Genomic DNA, 25,481 nt, shown 5'->3' with positions numbered 1-25,481 from the left:
TTGGCGAGACACGGGGATAATGAAGGAATGACCATGCGAGGAAGTCAGGGCGTTGCTCTAATGGGAAATAAAACTCCAATTAGGGGGCGGCGGCGGCGGGGGGGAGATATTTTGGGACCCACTTAAAGTGATGGGGGAGGACCAGGGGGGGGGGGGGAGGGTTCTCAACTAGCCACCGCTTCCTCGCGTGGCGCTCGGATGCTGATGGAAGCGCGTGGCCGCCCATTGACTCACTCGCGACGCGTCGTGATACAAAAACAAAGTCGATCGGGAAAAGGTTGGAGGCGGTGGGGGTGGGTGGGGTGGGGAGTTGCATTGGGCGGGACGCGTGTTGCAGGATGAAGGACGGATGGGATCAGCGACTTGAAGATTGGGGACAAGAAGGTGGCAGCGTCGTGTTGTGGGCGCAACGAGGAAGCGGATGTCGTGATGAGTGGGACACGTGTCGCGTAGGATGCAGGAGGATTCGTGGGGGGGGGGGGTAAACCAATTTTGGTGAAGTATGGTCAAGTAGCCCCCTCGATCCGCACATGCGTGATCCACCAACCATTGCCTCCAAAGCGCTCACGGCCACCGCACGCCCTGAACCTCCCTCCCTGAACCTCCCTCCCTCACTGCCCCCACTCCCCCCGTCCCGCGTCGCTCACAGGGAACCCGCAAAGAGGGAGGCTCCCTCGCACCTGCAACCCCCTTGGCGTTGACTCCTTAATGGGGATAATTGCCGCGAGAACCCAATTACAGTGCCATGGTTCATTTACTCAGCAGTCGCGACTTTAGCGCGGGGGAGGGGAGCGGCTTCAGGGTGCGGGGCTCTGGGTTGGGGGGTGGGGGTCGAGGAGTTTGGGTTGGGGGTGGGGGTCGAGGGTTTGGGTTGGGGGGTGGGGGTCGAGGGTTTGGGTTGGGGGATGGGGGTCGAGGAGTTTGGGTTGGGGGGTGGGGGTCGAGGAGTTTGGGTTGGGGGGTGGGGGTCGAGGAGTCTGGGTTGGTGGATGGGGGTCGAGGAGTTTGGGTTGGGGGGTGGGGGTCGAGGAGTTTGGGTTGGGGGTGGGGGTCGAGGAGTTTGGGTTGGGGGGTGGGGGTCGAGGGTTTGGGTTGGGGGTGGGGGTCGAGGAGTTTGGGTTGGGGGGTGGGGGTCGAGGAGTTTGGGTTGGGGGTGGGGGTCGAGGAGTTTGGGTTGGGGGTGGGGGTCGAGGGGTTTGGGTTGGGGGGTGGGGGTCGAGGAGTTTGGGTTGGGGGGTGGGGGTCGAGGAGTTTGGGTTGGGGGTGGGGGTCGAGGAGTTTGGGTTGGGGGTGGGGGTCGAGGGGTTGGGTTGGGGGGTGGGGGTCGAGGAGTTTGGGTTGGGGGGTGGGGGTCGAGGAGTTTGGGTTGGGGGTGGGGGTCGAGGAGTTTGGGTTGGGGGATGGGGGTCGAGGAGTTTGGGTTGGGGGTGGGGGTCGAGAGTTTGGGTTGGGGGTGGGGGTCGAGGAGTTTGGGTTGGGGGTGGGGGTCGAGGGTTTGGGTTGGGGGTGGGGGTCGAGGGTTTGGGTTGGGGGTGGGGGTCGAGGAGTTTGGGTTGGGGGGTGGGGTCGAGGGTTTGGGTTGGGGGTGGGGGTCGAGGAGTTTGGGTTGGGGGGTGGGGGTCGAGGGTTTGGGTTGGGGGTGGGGGTCGAGGGTTTGGGTTGGGGGTGGGGGTCGAGGAGTTTGGGTTGGGGGGTGGGGGTCGAGGAGTTTGGGTTGGGGGTGGGGGTCGAGGAGTTTGGGTTGGGGGGTGGGGGTCGAGGAGTTTGGGTTGGGGGATGGGGGTCGAGGGTTTGGGTTGGGGGATGGGGGTCGAGGAGTTTGGGTTGGGGGGTGGGGGTCGAGGAGTTTGGGTTGGGGGGTGGGGGTCGAGGGTTTGGGTTGGGGGGTGGGGGTCGAGGAGTCTGGGTTGGTGGATGGGGGTCGAGGGTTTGGGTTGGGGGGTGGGGGTCGAGGAGTCTGGGTTGGTGGATGGGGGTCGAGGGTTTGGGGTGGGGGGTGGGGGTCGAGGAGTCTGGGTTGGTGGATGGGGGTCGAGGGTTTGGGTTGGGGGGTGGGGGTCGAGGGGTTTGAGCGCGATCTGGCCCTTGGCGACTCGGGGCCACCCGATATATCGACCCCTCCCCCCCCCCCCCCGTAAATTCACCACCACGTCAGCCCGAGCCCCTCCAGCCCCTCCCCTGTCCATCTCCCGAACCCATCCACTGCCTCGTCCATCCCACAAATAACCCTCCACACCACCACCACCGGCTTTTGGCTGAACAAAGGCCGTCACCGCTTCGCCGCGCATTCGCATGCGCTTCTGGGGACGTTTGGAACGCTCTTCCTTCCGATATTGGAAGCCCGCTGGAGCTATGCACTTTTAAATGATCTACAGTAGATTGAAAACGCGTTTCTTTTCACTGCTTTTTGTGTTGAATTTGTGTTTTTTTCCCCGCAAGTCCGATGAGCGCGTTTGGCTACGTACGGTGCGAAAGAAGTTCAACACACATAGTACTGCCATAGACTAACACTACCCATAGACTCAACACTGCACCTCCAATTAGCAGGGTTTGATACGTACGGTGCGGAAAAAGTTCAACATACATACGTGCACCCCCTCCACCCAGCCTCTAGCTCCTTCCCAACACTCGCCATGCCAATCTCCCCACTCCTCCAATTTCCCACCCCCTCTACCCCCCTAACCAATTCACCCCGACGGCCCGCCCGGCCTCTCACACGTGTCCCTGCTGCCCAGTGCACGTGACAGGTTGCCCCAATGTTGTGGCACAAGGTTGGACTCGTTAGAAAACAACGTTGGCCCAACGTTCTACGTTTGCTGGCTAAACTTTCACTCCGCTAACTCTCCACGTGTTGGCCGTTCTCCGGTCCGTCTTTGACTCCCGTGCAAGTCTCTGGAATTGAGGTCCTTTGAACGGGAACTGAGTTCCTTAACAAAACAAATCCCCAGCAGAGGGAGAGATCCCACGAGAGAGAAGAAGGAGCGAGACCCCCAAGAGACCCCTGGAGGAGGTGGGGGGGGGGGGCAACGTGCCAGGCCCAGAACATTGCAGGCGCCACCTGCCAGGACGCTGCCACAAGAGGGCGCTGCTGCACGCGGGGACACGCAGGGGAGGAGGACATTGATGGCACTGTGGCGCACGTGTATACATGTACGTTGAACTTCTTTCGCACCGTACGTAGCCAACCGCGCTAAGCGGAGGTGCGGGGGAAGGACAACAAACTAAACTGAAAGAAAAAAAACCACAGGTCTACAGAGGTGACTTTTCAATCCAGGCGATTTAAATAGTGCCATAGTTCGAAAGGGAAGAGCGTTCCAGACGGCCGCAGAAGCGCACCTGAAAGCGCTGCGCGATGCGGTGACCATCGTTTTTGTTCGATGGCCGAGCTAAAAGTCGCTGCTTCGAATACCACCTCCAGTGGCATGGCATTAGCGGTTCCGATTTCTCTACGGGGCCACAGCGACAATGAAATTGATGTGCCAACCACGCGAAATGAGTGAGGTTGTCAGGTGTGTCTAAACACATTGCGACTACGTATGGCACGTATGTTGAACTTCTTTCGCACGGCACATAAGCCGACCGTGGTAATCGGAGGTGCAGTGCTAAAGTGTTTGCTACATTAATGAATACATCTCAACTCGTAACACGCCGCAGTCGTCACGGTATTAGCTCACTCTCGAACAGAACAGAGAGAGGGAGGCGATGACTCGGACAGCAGCTGCGAGGAGCCGGCGACACCAACAACTGCCCAAAGCTCTGCGGTCCCCTACATAGTCACGCGCTTTCGGCCAATGAATGAGTGCAAACGAGGGCGAGAAATGAAGAAGTGAGAGGACGACGCAAGGTGGTAGAAATCACAGAGAAGGTGAGAGAGACAAGGCGCTGGTGTGGTTCGGTCGTGTGGAGAGACAGCAGGAAAATTATGTGGGTCAAATGGTGCAGGCGATGCAAGCAGAAGGAAATAGATCAAGAGGAAGGCAGAAAAAGAGGTGTGGTGCGATCGTACCGTGGTGGACCCGCGGAGCGGAAAGAGAGATGACGCAGGACAGGGCAGCGTGGAGAAGGTTGGCAAGGACAGTGGAACACCTCGCGTGAGTGGGACAAACGCGTGGAAGAAGAAGCAGCAGAAGAATGAGTGTTTACATGTCGAATTAAATCGGTGCACCCATAGAAACCCCGCACGTGCGAGGGAGGAACACGCTATCCCATGCGGCTTCGTGACCGCTATTTTATTAACGACCACCCCCGTCTCGTATTCACCACGTGGCATTGCGGCTCTCGAAATATTGAGGGTTTATTTTGTTTGTTTGTACCGAGTTCGAAGGAAAAACGGCTCCTCTTGCTCTATCCCACATACACGGAACAGGTGGAGTCCACGTTCATGCTGTACCGCCTTCTCCTGGCGAGCCACGGTATGGATTCTTCCTCGACGCCCACCCCAACGGGCGGAAAGGCAGTCAATTTAACACGTAGGCTTTCGCGACCAATATTATTCATAATATAGGTTTTTGGGTCAGATCGGCGTTATTTATAAATGTGTCGTAACCCTCCACCACCCGACACGGCCAAACAGTAAAAAATGTGTCACGATTTTCAAAGGACAAAATAATTCACTTCTTTAGCCCACCGGTGTGCTGAAGAGAGAATCAACAGCATTTTAATGCTGTTGAGAGAGAGAGCGAGAGTGACAACCCTGGCGGGCAGCCGCTCGCGCTCGAGGGGTTGGTGACGCGTTGCAGAGGTTCGCGGTTCGAATTCAGCAGCCGCCCTGATTATAACCGAGGTGGGCAATAACCACGACGATGATAATAATACTGCTGCTGCTGCGCTTTGTCTGCTTCACAGCGGAAGTTAAAGATCACCCGAGGTGAGTCGTAGGCGCCATTGTGTGTGACGGCGTCACGGTACAAATTTGCCCAAATTTCGAAAATGACTCTGAAAGTTACTAAATTGACATTAGCCATAGAAATCATTGCCACCCCCCCCTACTTGCAGGAACATTTTCGCTCGCAGGCTTGCTGATAAAGTCCACTTGCCTCGCACAGAGACAGCTGCCACTGGGGGTGCCCTCTTAAATGTCCTGAGATGAGACGCGAGACGCCACGCCAACACAGCAAAGCGCCGTATCCAAAAACACAAATAATAATTATCGTAACTATGGCGAGTCCTCCCAATAACTATAACACTCACCAGCGAACCGCATCGCTCACAAGCTGCCCTTAACCTTAACCCAGAGTCGCCCCCCCACCCTCCACCTCCAGCCCCCCCCCCACCGCTCCTTGGAGGCCCCGTGCGTTCACTCCGCGCGCTCTTATCGCGCTGCGACCCGGCGCTCAGCCCCGGGTCCCGCGGGGCCGCGTTCCACGCCGTGAGACCCGACTCATTTCACGCGCCGCAGGAGCCACCACCTCCTCCCCCCCTCCTCATCCCCTTCCTCCCCCGCCCCCCTCCAACCCCCCTCCCCCTGCTCCCTCTTCATCCTCCTCCCCGAATTAGCGGGGGTAGACGGCTCCAATACGTATTCTTAGGTTTTTTCGGTAAAGTCACGTAGGTAAAAAAGCTGTTGTGGCTGTGACGGTTCCACTTGAAGACGGAAGCTTGTGTTGCCTCCGAAACGTCGTGATTTTTATTTTATTTTACTTTTATTAATTAAAATTTTTTACCTACGTGACTTTACCTAAAAAACCTAAGAATATGAATCCTTGCAGTCACGAAAGCTTCAAATCTAGAATTAAGGCTCCAATACGACCAACGGCATTCAAAGCCGCGATAATTCGCCTCGAGCCTGGCTAAGATCTCGCACCTGGAGACCGAGCCAGATGTTTCACTCGTCCGTGCCGCCTTCAGATGGACTCACTTTGGCCAATGACATTGGATTACAGTGATTGTCCTCTGGAGAGAGTGGCCCTCGCCATAGGAATGTGGAATTTCCACTACTGGTTCAGCGATGTCGGGCAGCGGTGACTCTGACACTGCACGTGGCTGCCTGCAATCCGACACTGTGGCGGAAACAGCAGCGAGGGTTGATGGATCACCGCAGGACTGTTGTGAAACTCCCCTTCTCGTCAGCGTCGAGAAGGAGCCCGTAGGTTGTTCTTGCCAGGAGAAGGCAGCACAGCAACGTGTGGACTAATCTCCGTCTATGTCATCTGGACGTGGACATAATGTCCCCCCCTCGTTCTTTGCTCGCGTGGGTTTTCTCTCGGTGCTCCGGGTTTCCTCCCACACATATAATCAACACTCATCATTAATTGGCTGAAAACAGCTTAAAATAATAATAAAAAAAAACATGTGGCAGCAAGACCCTCTTAAAACAGTTGCACGACACGGTGTGGCTTTTATGCATAAAGAAGGAAAGATTGTTTTATTATTTTGACTCTTTCATCTCTGCATATCTGTCACTTGTCTCCATCTCTCTCTCGCCGATCTCACCGAAGCAATCTCATATTCATCCCTTTTGTAATATATTTATATCTTTACTTCTGTCATCCGCTAGAAGATAATCAAATTAAAACAATGGGTGTCGCAGAACGACTTTTGAGATCCATTCACACGACATCTGCTGCATTTACCAACCACGCTCTGCCGCTAAGTGTAACATTTGTGTCGCGACTGTCAACCCGATTTTCTCTCACCCGATACATATATATTATTCACGGCATTTCTGGGCACACATAACAAAATAAATGCCATTCCATGGGCAGTAATAACATTGAATTAACGTCGACCTTTACCAGAAGGGCGACAACATCCAAATCGCCTTCTCTTTGTCTCTGGCTTCAGACAGTTTCACAAACCACAGACAAATATTTAGCGTCCCCGGAGTCCAATTCACGGGGTCTTTCCTCCGTCATTCCGCCCCCTCTTGGCGCAATTTTGTTTGCGGCGGCTGCCCCGCAAAACGCTCTCCCCGCTCGCAGTCCGACCCCACGATTTCGCAGTCCGATCCCACGGCGCGCGATCCCCTCTCTGGATAGATGTGCCTGGAATTTGCTCTTTGCTGGAGGAGGTGGTGGGGGGAGGGTGCGCATTGTCGTTAGAATCGAACGGTTGGACTCCCACCGCCGCGTCAATGTTTACGTGGGTTGTTATTTTTCTACTACCAGGGCTGACTTTTTTTTTCTTCAATCGATAAGTTTCCAGAAAAACGTTGCGCTCGTCTGACACGCGTGGAAGAGTAGGCCAAAACACCCTCCGTAGAGCGGCTCTCGAGAGCGTCCCTATAGCAACGGGGTCCTTCGGCCAGCAGCGGCAAAGAGGCTTCTCCTTTAGCTTTCAACGTATATATTTATTTATTTCACATGGCACCGTCCGTCGTGAGTGGGACCGCGTGAAAGACTCCGTGGCATAGTTGCGCAAGAGTCGCCACCCCCCCCCCCCCCCATGCAGTTATAAACCTCGGCGCAGTCGTGCGTACGGCGCGGCGCTGGCACCAAGCGTGGGTGACCTCTATGAATATGACATATTCCGCGCGCAGGCCCCCCTATTGAATTTCCCCCTCCCCCTGGTTACATGATGTGCAGACGTAACCCGAGCCGCGTGCCCAGAGGGGCAGTCGGCTTCTCTGGCACGGAGGAAGGGCGCTCACAAGGGGGCACGCGCGCGTGTGCGTGTGCGCGTTTGCACGCATGTATGTAGATGTGTGTGGCAAAGTAGGGGGGGGGGGTACAGCTGGTGCATCTGACGGCCATCTCAGTCAGTCAACCCATGAGACCTGGGTCTCGACCGTGACCTCTTGTCAGCGAGCCTTCGACACTTCACGTGGCCTCAGAGTGTACCTAGCCTGGCACAGGCGTCGTGGTGACGTCACCGTAGACTTAGTGGCGAATGGCGGACGAGGGAACATACGTGTGCGTGTGTCCATCACGGGCAGCGGTAGTGCAGTGGTTAGTGCGCTGCACGGAGAACCTGGCGACCCGAGTTCGATTCCCGCTCACGGCCACCGACACCAGTAATTAATATTTGAACCGGTCCTGGGCCTCCCCTAGGTCGACTCGGACTCAAAAGAGTACCTGGTGCGATGTGTAAACATCGCCACTGGGGAGACAAAGGCGGCAGGGCGTGGTGCTGGCCAGCCACCCCCTCGTGTGCCGTCCAGACCTTCAATAGAAGCTGATGTGGATGGTGGTTGATGACGATGGTGATTAATGACGATGGTGGTTGATGTTGGCTCTCTCTCCGCTCCTCACCGCTCCACTTATTCCGCCACTTGTTTACAAAGTCTGAATCAATAATTCACCGGGCCCCGAGCAAACGGCTCTGTTGATGAATGTTTAAACAATACCGCTCGCCTGAAATCTCATCACGCCTCTCGCAGAAAACGCAATTAACCGCTCCGCGCCAGGTGAGCGCATCGCTTAAAACCCAGCGGATGAATTATGATTAATTTAGAGCCAAGCTAATTATCGGATCTCTCACGGACTCTTGCTTGCACGTTGGGAAGATTTGCGCCGTCGTTTCGAATCTCGCGCCCGCCGGCGTCCCACCACCCCCAGTGACTCCGTTCAGGAGGTCGCCCTCCTGCTACATTTTGAGGCGTTCGGCAAACTTCCCATGAAAGCGGGGGATTGGCTTCGTGTGGGGGACCCCTCTTCCCACCCCACCGTGTGTCAAACCACAGTACAAAACACTCATTTTTGTGCAAGAACCATCAACATTTCCTGAATCCGTATCCAATCCGCCCCAGAATATCTGCAAGCCCTGCCGTGACCCAGACTGCTGCAGCCTATTCTGCTCACGGCTCCATCCTCAGCTGGCTGCTTATGTTACGAACGGAAGGGGGTGCCCTTAATTACACCCAATCAAGTATACCGCATGCATCCTGTGTCTTACCAATGGCGGAGGTGCGATCACCAAAGCAAGTACAAGACAAAAACACCCACGTGCACACGACTGTTGCCTCGCGATCAGAGCAGCACGCATACTCGACCTCATCATCATCATCGACATTCACCTTCAGTATTCCACCCCCACCCCCTCCCCCACCCCCTCCCCCACCCCCACCCTGTCCCCCAACCCCCCCCCCCCCCACCTTGCTCAAGGGAAAGCACAAAGCGTGCCTGACTTGATATACGGAACAAAAATAACACTGGTCAACTCACTTTTTCTGGCATAAGGTATTCCAACGGTGTTAAGGTAATCTTGGGGTGCTGATTCCAAATCTGGTATCAGTTTTTGTCTATCACATAAGGTTTTTGAGATATCAGATATTGCATTTCCAATAAAAACTGCAGAAGAAAAATATGAAATAAATGTGGATATCTACATAAAATTATATTATAAACACACTATCCTAAAAATACAGCACCATATTTTAACACTAAAGCAGTCACCGACTCGCAACAACTTGCAATCATAAGTGACAGAGTTAATTTCGGGTAAAATCAATGAAAATGGGGTATGCCGATAGCATAAAAACGAGATGTGATAGAGCAAATCTGAGATCAGATTTGGAATCAGCACCCTAAAATTAGTCTAAAACAGCTGCAAAAGTCCAGGCCAGAAATTTTTTTTGTTGACCAGTGTAATCAATGCACTTGGCCCCCCCCTATCCCCCGGTTCGACCATCGCGGAAACACGAGGCCTTGCGGTCGAATGAAGTTTGATTCGCGGAGGCAATAAGTGGCACGTGACATCTGAACCAGCGCTCTGGTCGCGTCGCCAGCCCCTTCACCAGGCAGCACTCACCAGAGTGGTGAAGTATGGTCAAGTCTCGACCCGGCGCCGGGGGAAGTCATCGTCCAGCGGTGCAAATGACAGAAGTCCGTAAATTATTAATAATATCATCGTCACCATTGGAACCTCATTTGGCAGTAGAAAAATATGATAATTGTTTTTATACCCTTTTATCTGGCAACAAAACTGACACCTTTTTTGTTGCCAGATAAAAGGGTTAAAAGAAACAATTATCATATTTTTCTACTGGCAAATGAGGTTCCAATGGTGTAAATGCTTACCCCGAGCTCTCATACTCTGATGGTGCATTGTCTTTGAGTTGTGCGCGTTTTGGCGTCATGTGGTCCAACACCATGTGAGACTAGGCTCTAAGGAAAGCTGTCTCAGGTGTGGACCAATCAACTTCAAGGACAGTGCATACATTATCAGAGTTATGTTTTTAGTTTGCATTATGACTGCAGGTATTGTGATCTATGCAAACATGACTCCTCGTAAAAAAAAGATGTCAGTTTTGTTGCCAGATAAAACGGTAAAAAAACAATTATAATATCATCGTCGTCGTCGTCTGTTTGTCTGTCCCTGACCTTGAGCAAGAGTGGCCCGCGCATGCCCCGGCCGAAAGACGAAATCTGAAGCGTCACTTTCTCGAACAAACTCGCGTGCCCGCGTGGGTGCGCTTTCCCGAGCACTTCGCTGCGAATTCATCGCACGGATGACAGTCCATAAATGTCAATAAAGCACACGATGCCCTCTGCAGTGGCACCAATGTGAACCCTACCACCCCACGCATCGCACCCACCACCCCCAACTACCCCCTGCTCCACCGCACCCCGCCAACGCATCAACGTGTGAAGCATATTCCCAATTCGTCCGTGCGCCGAGTTAATTAACGACACCCGGAGCGCCAGGCGGTGGTTGCCGCGTATTGAATGAAACCAACAACCAAGGTCAGGCCTGTTGTATACTAACCCTTCTTCCAAAATTGAGATTAATAATATTTGATGATATTTTTATATATTATCTTTTTACTTGTTTTTTTTAATGAATGAAACACACCAAAGCGCAGCAAACTGCAAAACACCAGAGGTTGTTAAGTAATGAACTGGAGGAGGGCTAGGATGGCAGAATTTGCAACCTTGCTTCAAGGAAAGATAAGGCCTGATGAACGGGCACATGTCACCCGTGCAGGCGGCAGAGACAGTGGGAGTGTCAGCTCAAGGCTGTGTGCACAGGGGAGGGAGCTGATTTAAACAACCCTGCACGTCTGAACGTGAGGGGGCCTTTGACCTGAAATTAAGAATAACACTCCCAGAGCAGAAGGTTGGATGGCCACGGTGAGACGAGAATAAGAGTGTTGTATATCTCTCAAGGAGGCAGACCCAGCTGAACAACAAGGCTGCGGGGGTCACCAGAAGTTCGCGTTCGCCTAGTTAAGACAAAAAGCTCACTTATTCTGTATTGCTATTAAAGTAACGTTAAAGTCGGAATTTAACAACAGGGTAGGCTAAAGTTATTGATATTCACACCCACTCCAATTAAACCAGGCCACAAGTTACGCCTACTGAACCATCACCATCATTAAGTCAATATGAAATGTTATTTCCATACTTTAATACTTTCTATACAACTCGACCCGAAGCATATGACAATCAGAACCTTCCTAAGTCAAAATTGAATCGCACCCAGACAGGAGCGAATAGTCGATATAAGGTTGAAGAGGGAAGGAAATTAAGAGCACGGCGAACTGCAAACGTAAGCAAAAAGCCGGGAACGACACCAGCCCAGCAACAGCGAGTCGGGCTTCGACAGGCCATAAAAGTAGAAATAATAACTCCCGGGGTCAGGGGACACAAGAAGAAGCAGGCAGACAAAAACCAGAACTGACTCCAAGGTTCAACCGCCCTCACCTACAAGGAGTGACGGAAATTAATGAGGCCTTGAGTTAACGGCGTCAGCTGGACAGCAACAACAACGGCGAGCAGAGATAGGGTGGGGCAAAGACTGCGGGGCTATGGAATGCAACTTCGTGTCAGTAAAGCCCTGACAAACAAGTTAAGTTAAAGACATCACAATACATAATATCGTACATAACATCAATGTTAACGCTATTCACCGTAAACTATATTCCGCTTATATAACCATGCAGACACCAAGGGATACGAATTCCTAGGATCAAGAAACTTACCCCTTAACCTAAGATATCGGAAATAAATTAATAATAATAAGCATATGCATGAAAAGACAAAAGTAAAACTTATGAAAAGCCAGGATAACGGGATGAATCACCACCAGGTCGAAATAAATACATAATAAAAAAACGATGTTAAACCCAGGGTCGGAGAGAAAGGGAGATCCCGGCCGTCTTTGTATCCCCGCAGCGCGGGATAGGAGTGTGTATACGCTCGGGGAAACACCTCCACTTGAGTCAAGCACCACGATGGGAAACGACAGACCTTAGGTTACATACAGAATCATAAAATAGTAAGGGACAAATGTTAACTTAAAACTTTTTAACCATTTCTTTGTGCGCCGGGTCGGAGAGAGTGTTGCCCCTCCCTCCAGGTTGTGCAACACGAACAAAGACGCCTATGAGACGATTTATAACGTCTGTGTTTTGGGTTCATGAAGAAGGCCAGACAAGAGATAATATTGCACCCAGACAGAGAGACGACTTCGAGGCAATTTGTAACATCTGATTGTTTGCTCGTGGGTTTTATGGAGGGAGTGTGACAACGGAATATACCGTGGGTGATGCACACAAGGACATACGGACGTACGGACACACACATGGACACACCTGCCTACGGACAGATCCTGACACAGCAAAAATCGAAAGAAGCCCCGCCTTGTGGGCGGGATCCAGGGGGATTTTTCGGCATAAAGGAAAGGATCCTGAGCATTGGAAACTAGTGCGACCAGCGGGTCGACTCAGGAGCGAGCTCGACCGGGAGGGTCGGCTCAGGAGCGAGCTGCGACCAGCGGGTCGGCTCGACTCATCTTCAGCTCGTCTGGGACTCAGCCGAGTTCGATCGGCTTACCAAAGCCGGCTCTCGGGGCTCGACTCAAGCGGCTCCCCATCTCCTCTGCAGGCGGGCAAGACCCGCTTGACAGCTCAACTCGGCCTGCGTGGGTCAACCTCTGCCGAGTCGGAGGTCTCTGCTGCCGCCGGACTGGTGAGGGTCGCGGTTTGGCGACGAGGCTCCGTGCACACCCTGGTCGACGACCCAACACTGCACGCTGCGAGCGAGTTGTGGGCGCCACCTACCGACCGGGTTCCGAACTGCGACAGCGTATCAACGGGCATCCGAACCAGTTCACCACGGTGACAGGGGAGCGACTGATACGTATGACGCGCACCGCCCCCTCACCACACGACCACCAGGCGTCTGTTTGACATAAAGAATCGACTCCGAACACTGACTATTCAAGACAACTCTTACCACTCAAACACACTCGAACCCATAAGCCATCCGTGGCTGGGAAGGCATCACAACGAGACCGAGTGATGGCCATCCGTCGTTTATAAAAGTATTCGTAATTTTTATCTTTAATATTTAGTGGGCTGTACTCTTAATCGCATAAATTCCCAACAGATCCATCAATACGAACTGATTCTTGGCACCTCCTTCCGCCGAGCCACGCTCACGTGGGAAGTGGTGGCCCACCGGATCCTTATCAGGTGATCTGGTCCCCAATTAGTAAACTTGGTATAAGATAACGATCTTCGGAAAAGGAGCACCGTCGCAGGCCCTTACTCCGAGCCGTTCTGTTGTCAGATAACCTGCCGATGTATCTGTTGAGATTGGTGCCTTTAAGAATAATAACTGTTTTTGATTGTGTTTTTTTATCGCCGTATAATCTTTCAAGTATCTTTCAGTCATAATCGCCGCACGTACTCGCATCCTCTACAGAATATTCAACTGTCCCGTGACCCAAGGTGCTAACAACGTGATAAGGGTTGCGTATGATCAATAAGGAGTGCGGTACTGCGTGAACAATATTGAGTATAATCATTCATTAACGTTAAGGTTTTCTTAGCATAGTATTTGCATATTTTAACGACTCTCTCTCACTAACAACCATCGCGTTATGCGGGATCCATGTGCCGTTGTCAAAGTGAAATCAGACAATCGTTGATGATACTGTATTGATGCCGTGTTGACGTTCCGGGATTGAGAGTTCGCATACTATATCATAGTTAAGGTTGAATTAGTAATAAATTGATCAATACAGAAGTGGTTGTGTGATTCTTTCCTGAAATCTATGCATAAGATCTGCTTCTGCGTTGAGATCTGAACTTGGTGACCTTAATAAACACACTAATACATACTCAGTAAATGTTAAAGCGATAACGGGGTGAACCGGGGACCTAAAATATAACCACGAATACACACTCTGGGAATGTTAAAGCGAGAATGAGACGAACCTAGACAACGATGCCGAGTTAATCTAAGTTAATCTTGCATACTTACACCACACCTGCATAACTGCATACGATTAATTGCCTTATTCCGATCGATAACCCACCCTCGTCACCGAGGCGGGGTCTGGTTATCATAACGACTTGCATTATCATAATTACACCCACTCGCATAATTAATACGATTACCTCTCGAATTGGCATAATTAAAATGTGCATAATTACATAAATTAACATATTTCCGGATAATTACACATTTGGCCAAATTTCATTTAATTATTATTATTTTCACTGAATATTCATAACCCACATATACAACATAATAATTTCACCCACGCACGCATACAACATAACAAATTTTGATAACCAACATATACAACAGGCCCCGAATCCGAGCTCAGCCGGGTCTTAAATTAAAACCCAGACGCCGTGTGGGGAAGAACCGGGGGGGTGGGTGATTGGGTGGGGGACGCGCGTCACTTGCCGCATCCATCGTTACCTTTCCTACTCGGGTGATGGGTGGGAGTTGGGTGGGGGGTTTATTAATAAGGTAGGCGCGTCTCAATGCGTCTGATTTGTGGGTCCCAGGTGGCAGCAATCAGCCGCGTGAGTGGGGTCCCGAACAAAGTGTTCCGTCGGAAGTTGTTTTTCGCAAATGATCGCGGTCTTTGTGGATAGATCGAGAGATCGAGACCGCGTTGAGTCCCGTGCAAGTTTGCGTATCTGATCCAACCCCAGTACCCCCCCCGCCCCCCCAGCTCCCGAGGTGTCTCAGAGGTCAGAGCCCCCGATCTGGTGGCGCTGGAATTTCCTCGGCTCGAATAAAAAATTCAGCCATCGTCCGTCGCTTAAGCCGCGTGCTCGAGTGCAGTGAAGTTAACGCAGCCTCACACCGCCACCCGCGTACTTACATAGAGACATCTACACTCACAGAGACACCCATGCATCGGCTTACGCATAGACCCATACGTCTCACATCAGGACCCTGAGGCCCACATAGACTGAGTGTGATCAAATCTGGTGCTCAAGTGTAGTGGGTGGAATATCTCATCGGCGTCACGACGATTGCACATAAACCGCTCATCGGCGTGAACTTTGGTTCTGCACTTAATTTGGTTAAATACCAGCAGCTTTGAGGATGGATAAATATATACACAGTAATACCCTGGTTTGCGTCGGGGATGCGTTCCTGAAAGGTGAGACGACGCATATCGAAACGACGCAAAATCAAAGCGATGTGCAGGGCAGTTGGTGGTGGAGGCGACGGCTGAGAGGCCACGGATAACGAGAAGACGAGCGATACAGTGACAGCGACGTGAGCGCGTGTGTAGGGGTGTGTAAATGCATCACTGTGTGTGTGTGAGGCTGTGTAGGGGTGTGTAAATGCATCACTGTGTGTGTGTGAGGCTGTGTAGGGGTGTGTAAATGCATCACTGTGTGTGTGTGAGGCTGTGTAGGGGTGTGTAAATGCATCACTGTGTGTGTGTGAGGCTGTGTAGGGGTGTGTAAATGCATCACTGTGTGTGTGTGAGGCTGTGTAGGGGTGTGTAAATGCATCACTGTCTGTGTGTGTCTGAGTCTGTGTAGGGGTGTGTAAATGCATCACTGTGTGTGTGTGAGGCTGTGTAGGGGTGTGTAAATGCATCACTGTGTGTGTGTGAGGCTGTGTAGGGGTGTGTAAATGCATCACTGTGTGTGTGTGAGGCTGTGTAGGGGTGTGTAAATGCATCACTGTGTGTGTGTGAGGCTGTGTAGGGGTGTGTAAATGCATCACTGTGTGTGTGTGAGGCTGTGTAGGGGTGTGTAAATGCATCACTGTCTGTGTGTGTCTGAGTCTGTGTAGGGGTGTGTAAATGCATCACTGTGTGTGTGTGAGGCTGTGTAGGGGTGTGTAAATGCATCACTGTGTGTGTGTGAGGCTGTGTAGGGGTGTGTAAATGCATCACTGTGTGTGTGTGAGGCTGTGTAGGGGTGTGTAAATGCATCACTGTGTGTGTGTGAGGCTGTGTAGGGGTGTGTAAATGCATCACTGTGTGTGTGTGAGGCTGTGTAGGGGTGTGTAAATGCATCACTGTGTGTGTGTGAGGCTGTGTAGGGGTGTGTAAATGCATCACTGTCTGTGTGTGTCTGAGTCTGTGGGGGGGTGTGTAAATGCATCACTGTGTGTGTGTGAGGCTGTGTAGGGGTGTGTAAATGCATCACTGTGTGTGTGTGAGGCTGTGTAGGGGTGTGTAAATGCATCACTGTGTGTGTGTGAGGCTGTGTAGGGGTGTGTAAATGCATCACTGTGTGTGTGTGAGGCTGTGTAGGGGTGTGTAAATGCATCACTGTGTGTGTGTGTGAGGCTGTGTAGGGGTGTGTAAATGCATCACTGTGTGTGTGTGAGGCTGTGTAGGGGTGTGTAAATGCATCACTGTGTGTGTGTGAGGCTGTGTAGGGGTGTGTAAATGCATCACTGTGTGTGTGTGAGGCTGTGTAGGGGTGTGTAAATGCATCACTGTGTGTGTGTGAGGCTGTGTAGGGGTGTGTAAATGCATCACTGTCTGTGTGTGTGAGGCTGTGTAGGGGTGTGTAAATGCATCACTGTGTGTGTGTGAGGCTGTGTAGGGGTGTGTAAATGCATCACTGTCTGTGTGAGTGAGGCTGTGTAGGGGTGTGTAAATGCATCACTGTCTGTGTGTGTCTGAGGCTGTGTAGGGGTGTGTAAATGCATCAGTGTGTGTGCGCGTGTCAGGGTATGAATATGCGAGTTCATGGGTTTATCGAGTGTGATTGTGCAAGTGTGTGTCTGTTGCAAATGCGTGTACGTGTGAGATTCTGATGGGCCCGATAGAGGGGGCTAAACGGGCAGCGGCACGGGGCTCACGCGGCACGGGAGGATGTGGAGCTGAGTGGACTTGCCGACGACCGGTACCAGCGGTGTCAAGATCGGCCTCTGTGGAGGAGGCTCGTGATGGACGCTGCTGCTGCTGCTGGGCAGTTGAAGGCAGTCGCAGAGGAGGGCAGAAGAGCGACGCTCACAACAACGGGCGGAGCGCAGGGGTGGGATAAAACGCAGTTGGCACAATGGGGAGCGCAGCTCGGGGGCATCTGCCGGTTATCTCGGTCACTGTCGTGACCTCCTGTCAGCGAGCCTTCGCCACTTGCCGTGGCCTCAGGGTGCACCTAGCCTGGCACAAGCGCCTTTGGGGCGTCACCGACACTTAGTGGCGAACGGCGGTTATTGTTGTTGTTATTGTTATGTGTCAATGTATGATATAAATACAGTATGCCGATTCAAGTCTATGAGTGTGTGTGTAATGGAACCCGGCGATCCGAGTTCGACTCTCGCTCACGGCCGACACCAGAGACGATTATCTGAACCGGTCCTGGGCATCCCCTAGGTCGACTCAGCCTCAAAATAGTACCTGGTGGCGTGTGTGTGTAAAACATCGCCACTCGGGAGACAAAGGCGGCAGGGCATGGTGCTGGCCTCCCACCCCCCTTTTGTGCCGTGCCGGCCTTCACAGGTGCTCGCTAACAACTCTTGCCCCAAAAGTCTGTTCAGGCTACACGGGGGATCTTTGTATTTGTAGTGGTGAGCGCACTCTGCGTTACAAACCCGGTGACCCGAGTCATATCGCCGCTCACGGCCAATGACAGTGAACACAAATATTTGAACCGGTCCTGTACTTCCCCTAGATCGACTCAGCCTCAAATGAATACCTGGTACGGCGCGCAAAACATCAGTCCGGTACTGGGGAGACAAAGGCGGGCGGGCGTGGTGTTGGCCACCCACCTTGTCGCGTGCTGTGCCGCCCTTTAATAATAATAATAGGTGCTCGCAAAGAGTACTTGCCCCACAGTCTGTTGAAGGCTATTCGGGGGCTCTCTGCCTGTGGCTTTGTGTCGGTGTTGGCCCGGGGTAATTGTTGCTCGCACTCGAGCTGGGAACAAATCGCTCCCGCGGGAGGAGCGCCTCGCCTCGCCCTGACATTGGCCCCTGCCGCCTGCGGGGTTCAGCGTGAGAGGGGGAGGGGTGAGAAGGGGAGGGGGTGGGAGGGGGAGGGCGTGAGAGGGGGAGGGGGTGGGAGGGGGAGGGCGTGAGAGGGGGAGGGGGTGGGAGGGGGAGGGCGTGAGAGGGGGAGGGGGTGGGAGGGGGAGGGCGTGAGAGGGGGAGGGAGGGGGAGGGGGTGAGAGGGGGGAGAAGGTGAGAGGGTGGGAGGGGGAGGGCGTGAGTGGGGGAGGGCGTGAGAGGGGGGAGGCGTGAGAGGGGGAGGGCGTGAGAGGGGGAGGGTGAGAGGGGGAGGGCGTGAGAGGGGGAGGGGGTGGGAGGGGGAGGGGGTGAGAGGGGGAAGGCGGGAGAGGAGGCGGGGGTGGGAGGGGGAGGGCGTGAGAGGGGGGGGGGGCATGAGAGGGGGAGGGCGTGAGAGGGGGAGGGGGTGGGAGGGGGAGAGAGGGGGGGGGTGAGAGGGGGCGGGGGTGGGAGGGGGAGGGCGTGAGAGGGGGAGGGCGTGAGAGGGGAGGGGGTGAGAGGGGGTGGGGGTGGGAGGGGTGAGAGGGGGTGGGGGTGGGAGGGGTGAGAGGGGGAGGGCGTGAGAGGGGGAGGGCGTGAGAGGGGGAGGGGGTGAGAGGGGGTGGGGGTGGGAGGGGTGAGAGGGGGTGGGGGTGGGAGGGGTGAGAGGGGGAGGGCGTGAGAGGGGGAGGGCGTGAGAGGGGGAGGGGGTGAGAGGGGGTGGGGGTGGGAGGGGTGAGAGGGGGAGGGCGTGAGAGGGGGAGGGCGTGAGAGGGGGAGGGGGTAGGTGGGGCAGGGCGTGAGAGTGGGAGAACGGGGTGCGTCACTATGGCATTGACGTGACGTCACTCCATCGCAGTCTTGTTGTTGTTGTTGTTTGTCGCTAACGGACGACAAGCAGCGTGGATCAACTTGCCCCGCGTGTCACGAGTCGGCCGCTGGGTGTCGTCCGTCCTGTATAGCGGGACGACAACTTCCGCTGCGGAACCTCTTGTCCATCACAACCTCGTGTCCATCACAACCTCCACCACCATCCAGGAATCATTCTTCCGATGAGAGGGCATTTGCGCGGTGCTGTGGTGGCTAGGAGATGTTAACTACCTCGCCTGGTATACAGGAGGTCGTGCGTTCGATCTCGACCCGGGCGATACCTGCTGCTGTATATTTGGAGTTGGCGTGTTTCTATATCTCCCTCCGGTTCCTCCGGTTTCCCCCCACCCCTCCACATTTAGAATCAACGTCACGCGTTTTAGAGTTTTTGGCTCCTCTATATTTCCACACGATAAGCCGCTTCGAGCTATAATGTGTGGCCAGGTCGCTTGTGAAAAAGATGTCTATAGCTCAGTGGGGCCTTATCTGGCAAAATAAAACATAGCTAATAGTATAGTAGTAGTACGATGCCCGAATGATGCTATTTCTGGCATCGAGTTTGAGTGTGAGGCAGGGCGCGAGTGGCCGGGTCGAATCAGGGCAATAACAACAGCAACAGAAGCAGCAGCAACAGCAGCAGCAGCAACAACACCAACAACAGCAACAGCAGCAACAGCAGCAGCAACAGAAGCAGCAACAGCAGCAGCAGCAACAGGAGCAACAGCAACAACACCAACAACAGCAGCAGCAAAAGCAGCAGCAGCAACAGCAGCAACAGCACTGGCAGCAGCACCAACAATTAGCAGTAGTATCAACAGAAGCAGCAACAGCAATAGAAGCAGTAACAGCAGCAGCACCAACAACAAGCAGCAGCAGCAACAGCAGCAGCAACAGCAGCAACAGCAGCAGCAACAGCAGCAGCAACAGCAGCAGCAGCAAGGGCAGTAACAGCAACATCAGCAGCAGCAACAGCAGCAAATGCAGCAGCAACAGCAGCAGCCAGGGCAGTAGCAGCAACAGCAGCAGCAAAGGCATCAGCAGCAACAGCAACAGCAGCAAGGGCAGTAGCAGCAACAGCAGAAGCAGCATGAGCTCGGGCAGCAGCAGCAGCAGCAAGGGCAGCAACATTCTTATCGAGTATCTTCAGCAGCGAATTCATCGTCAGCGACTCCACAATCCTTCAGCCAGGATGTGACCTACCGAGGAAGACGCTGGTCCTCCTTGGATCGTCTCCGGACACCCCATGGAAGATGTTTGGGACACTTCCTCCATACATAGAACACGAAGCGGCTGCCCAAATTGGATCATTCACTGGCGATCTGAAACAAATCCACACGGCTACTCCTGAAGCAGTCGAATTGGGATCACAAATCTCGACATCGATTTATGATCTGTTGCAGTCCCCAGAACATTCCGTACGACAGAAGAAGAAGCAGCAGCAGCAACGGTAGCAACAGCATTGGCAGCAGCAATAGTAGCAGCAGTAGTAACAACATCAGTCGGAGCAGCAACAGCAGCAGCAACAGTAGCAGCAGTAGTAGTAACAACATCAGTCGCAGCAGCAACAGCAGCAGCAACAGTAGCAGCAGCAGTAGCACAACATCAGTCGCAGCAGCAACAGTAGCAGCAGCAGTAGTAACAGCAGCAGTAGTAACAACATCAGTCGCAGCAGCAACAGCAGCAGCAACAGCAGCAGCAACAGTAGCAGCAGCAGTAGCAACAACATCAGTCGGAGCAGCAACAGCAGCAGCAACAGTATCAGCAGTAGTAACAGCAGCAGTGGCAGTAGTAACAACAGCAGTTGCAGCAACAGCAGCAGCAGCGTCATTACTATCTGTTGTGAAGCGCTGCTGTGAAGTACAAGATATACGTCTGTGAAATCGTATTTACTCAAATATATCAGCCGGATAATCCCTTCTAATGAAACACCTCGGTTGCAAAAGAGTCCGAGGGTGTAAGTTGTCCTATAAATAGAACACTCGTAATGAACGCGTGTGTACACACACAATTTCAAACCTGGTGGGCTAAAAAACCCACCACCCATTGATTAAAAAAAGTTGTTTAAATTAATTTTGTTTTGTATACCTTGATTTGTATCCCCCCTCTCTGGCCTCTCCATGTGCTATGAAGAAGGGCCATTGCCCGAAACGTTACCTGTTATACACTTTGAAGACCACCCCCCCCTCCCGTTTATATTTCGCGTTATTAAACCGCGCTTTGTGCACTACTACCATCACAGCAGCTTCGCCAAATAATGCGTGTTGGTCATGATACTGGACTGGTTAATTACTGTACATTCTCGAATCCACAGGATGATTCAAAGCCCTTTTGTCAATCCACTGCTGGAGGAAGGCCTCCCCCCAAAAGGCCGTGTCGGCAAACGGCGGGGTTAGTTTGACCATACTTCACCACGCTGGTCAGTGCGGGTTGAATGAAGGGGGGTGGTGGGGGGCAATGACCGACTCAGGCAAAAAGAAAAGTCTCTCACTGACACCCTCTGGTTCTTTCGGTAGAGAGAGAAAAAATATAAGAAAAGAAAACACGACGTTTCGTTCGTAACACAAGCGCCCGAAACGTCGTGTTTTCTTTTATTATTTTTTTCTACCCACGTGACTTTACCGAAAGAACAAAGAGTATGGATTCCTGCAGTCACGAAAGCTTCAAATCAAGATCTCCCACTGATGTTAGCTGCGAACGTTTTGACAGAGTTGGTAGCGCAGTGCGCTAACACGTGCACCACCGCCACGGTTGCGTTGAGACGCCCTCATTAATATTCCCCTAAATGGGTCCTGTAATTAAATTACCTGCAGCGTCCGGTATAGGTGTTTAACCCGTACCCCGTGAGATGACAGCGAGACGTTCGGTGCGCTTTTCAGGTGCGCTTCTAAGGCCGTCTGGAACGTTCCTCCCTTCCAATATTAGGACGCCACTGGAGCTATGCACTTTTAAAATCTCGATTGAAAACACATCTCTTTAGAACCGCTTATTGTGTTCCGTTTGTTGTCCTTCCCCCCGCACCTCCGATTAGCGCGGTTGGCTACGTACGGTGCGAAAGAAGTCCAACACACACATACATACAATATCTTCTTGGTTCTTTCGGTAAAGTCACGTAGAAGGGAATACAAAAAATAAATAAAAAATACATACATGGGCCCAGACGAAAAGATCGTGATCGTTGATATCCAAAACACGAGTTGCGTCATCATCTTTTCATCGCACGATGAGAGTGAATGATGCAAATGAACGAAGCTATCGCATAATCCGTCCTGGCGATGTTGGCTGTGCCGCTCGCACGCCAGCTGCCTGTAATGCGGCACTGTGGAGGCAAGTCACCCACGTGTGGGATCGTCGCAAACAAATGTCGAGAAACTCCCTCAAACCGTGGGCGTCGGGGAGGTGCCGGGAGACAAAATGCGGGACTCCATCTGCTCCGCGTGTGCGGGATCGCGTGCTTCCCCCTCGCACGCGTGGGGGTTTTTCTACCGGTCGCTCCGGTTTCCTCCGACAGGTAAGCACAGAATAGCCGAGCGCACCTCCATATATGTAGAGGGGACTGCAGAGCTTGGGCAGGTGTTGATGACGATTCGCTGCTGCTGCTGCCTTGGCGTTTCTGGTCGTCTCTGGTTCCAACTCCTCCGCCTGGCGCCTGTGAGTCGTCCTCTCTCTCTTAGTCGTCCTCTCTCTCAGTCGTCCTCTCTCTCTCTGAGTCGCCCTCTCTCTCTCTGAGTCGTCCTCTCTCTCTGAGTCGTCCTCTCTCTCTGAGTCGTCCTCTCTCTCTCTGAGTCGTCCTCTCTCTCTCTGAGTCGTCCTCTCTCTCTCCGAGTCGTCCTCTCTCTTTGAGTCGTCCTCTCTCTTTGAGTCGTCCTCTCTCTCTCTCTGAGTTGTCCTCTCTCTCTCTCTCTCTCTGAGCCGTCATCACTCTCTGAGTCGTCCTCTCTCTCTCTACGAGAGCGAGCCATCACTGTGCGGTGGGCGCCGTGCAACACGTTGACATTATTAGATAATTATCATTAGTTGCCATGTACAGAGACTGAGATCTCTAAATAATTGGCCCCACGGGTGGTCGGGGTCCATGTGCAGGAGATTATCCTGCGAACCAAGTGCGGTTTCAATGCCGGCATTGTTCTACATCTGTAACAGAAGACAACAACAAAGATCCCCCGTATAGCCTTCACAGGCTGTTTGCGGCAAGTGCTGTTAGCGAGCACCTATGAAGGCCACTGCGGCACACGAGGGTCAGCATCACCGCCAGACAGTCTTTGTCTTCCCAATGCTGACGTTAACATACGTCACCAGTTACTAATTTAGGGCTGAGCCGACCTAGCGGAGGCCCAGAACCGGTTCAGAGATTCGCCTCCGACGTTGGCTGTGAGCGAGCGGGGAATCGTACGCGTGTCGCTGGGTTCATGTCTCAGTGAGCTATGCACTGCGCCACCGCTCCACATTATTTTGCGCACGTGCGCGCACATACAATGCAATCATCATAATCACCCATCTCCTCCTCCTCGCTGTCTCCCTGCCCGTACTTGTGAGTGGCACCGGATTTGCAGAACGCGTCCCGACGTGCGACGAGCACCTCCTAAAGACGTAGCGCTATTTAAGGGCGAATAATTCACGAGCGTGGGTGGAGCGGTGGCGCAGTGGTTGACGCAGTGTGCTATGAACCCTGGTGACCGGAGCCGCGATTCCGCGCCACGGCTAACAGGGAGTGTGTGTGTACAGCGAGTGAGTGTGTGTGTACAACCAGTGAGTGTGTGTACAGCTAGTGAGTGTGCGTACAGCGAGTGAGTGTGTGTACAGCGAGTGAGTGCGTGTACAGCGAGTGTGTGTGTGTATACAGCGAGTGAGAGTGTGGTGTGTGTGTACAGCGAGTGTGTGTGTACAGCGAGTGTGTGTGTGCACAGCGAGTGAGTGTGTGGTGTGTGTGTACAGCGAGTGAGTGTGTGTACAGCGAGTGAGTGTGTGTACAGCGAGTGAGTGTGTGTACAGCGAGTGAGTGTGTGTACAGCGAGTGTGTGTGAGCACGCAGCGAGTGTGTGGGGGCGTAGCAAAGATCCCCCTATAGCCTCAACAGACTGCTGGGGCAAGTGCTGTTAGTGATCACCTTTGATGGCCGGCAACGCATACGAGGGGTGTGGGTTCAACACCACGCCCGGCCGCCTTTGTCTCTCGACTGCTAATGTTTACGCACCCGCTTACCCACGCTCACCCACTCTCACCCACTCTCACTCACCCACGCTCACCCACTCTCACTCACCCACGCTTCACCAATTCACTGCATTCTCCCACTCAGCACCATTGCTCACCATCACCTCCATCCACACGCTGACAACCACTCGTCCACAATCACCCACGTTCACTCTGACCCACTCATCCACGCTCACCCATAATCACATATGCTCGCTCACGAAATAATCCGTATGAACAGACCAATCGATGCACCATCACAAACCTGGCATACAGCCATGGGTTCGATCCCAACCCTGACGCTTGTTGTATATGTGGAGTTTGCATGCTCTCCCCGTGGCCGCGTGGATTTTTTTTCTCCGGGTCCTCGGGTTCCCCCCCCCCCCTCCACACTTTCAGACATACGTGCTTAGAGCATTTGGATGCATTTTCTTAGGTTTTTTCGGTAAAGTCACGTAGGTAAAAAAATAAAATTAATTAAAGTTAAATAAAAAATAAAAATCACGACGTTTCGGAGGCAACACAAGCTTCCGTCTTCAGGTGGAACCGTCACAGCTATCGTGCTGCCGAAACATCGTGATTTTTATTTTATTTTTTATTTTACTTTTATTAATTGAAATTTTTTACCTACGTGACTTTACCGAAAAAAACCTAAGAATATGAATACTTGCAGTCAGGAAAGCTTCAAATCTAGAACATTTGGCTGCAATACATTTTCACGCGATAAGCCACATCGTTGAGCTATCATTCACGATAGCCAGATCGCTTCTGATTAAGAGCCATCTAGCTCAGCGGGCCTTACCTGGTCAAATCTAAAACGACGTTTTCTCTTTCCCCTCTCCTCCCCACAAATTGTACAAATGATAAAGGCGCCAATTGTTGCCCACGCCACTGCTGGTGGAGGCGCCTCCATTACGAGTGACGTCTCTCGAAAACTCTCCGTTGAGTCGTGGGGGTCTCTTTTGGCCTACTCTTCCCCGGTGTTGGAAGAAGAGGTTGGAGAGTAGCGCACACTTTATCCACACCGCAAGCGACCTGCCGGACCCCTGAGCACTATGCTGCCCTCATTTATACTGCGGTGTTAGTCAAATGCCGCGTCGGGAAATCGATCCGGTGACCTGTCGATTGCAAGTTCAGCGTGCTGATCACGTCCACCCCCCCCCCTCCCCACGGTGGCAGCATCCTGCTTCTCACTGCCGGGGGAGGTCATCCCACGCGGACACGGCCGCTCACCACAAACACGCGCAAGGCTCTTGTATTCCCTTTACATCGGCTTTTATTAATAATAATAATAATAACTTTAAATGCCATCGGGTAGTAATAATAAATCAGAAC

General features: G+C 52.8%; 1 long non-coding RNA gene across 1 annotated transcript; it reads right to left on the bottom strand.

The window, feature by feature from the left end:
* Positions 1 to 17,675: 17,675 nt before the first annotated feature.
* On the bottom strand, positions 17,676 to 22,582 carry LOC133353629 (uncharacterized). Its single transcript, XR_009756417.1, has 3 exons — positions 22,493 to 22,582; positions 20,160 to 20,278; positions 17,676 to 18,084 (listed from the first exon to the last, which is right to left on the bottom strand). It is a non-coding gene; the product is annotated as an uncharacterized LOC133353629 (long non-coding RNA).
* Positions 22,583 to 25,481: the final 2,899 nt, after the last annotated feature.

Source organism: Lethenteron reissneri, chromosome 44 (genome assembly GCF_015708825.2).
Source record: "Lethenteron reissneri isolate LAM-NWPU_2019-01 chromosome 44, ASM1570882v1, whole genome shotgun sequence".
In the NCBI taxonomy this organism is placed as follows: domain Eukaryota; kingdom Metazoa; phylum Chordata; class Hyperoartia; order Petromyzontiformes; family Petromyzontidae; genus Lethenteron; species Lethenteron reissneri.
The sequence above is the reverse complement of the archived record's forward strand: the minus strand, read 5'-3'. Positions and strand labels throughout refer to the sequence as shown.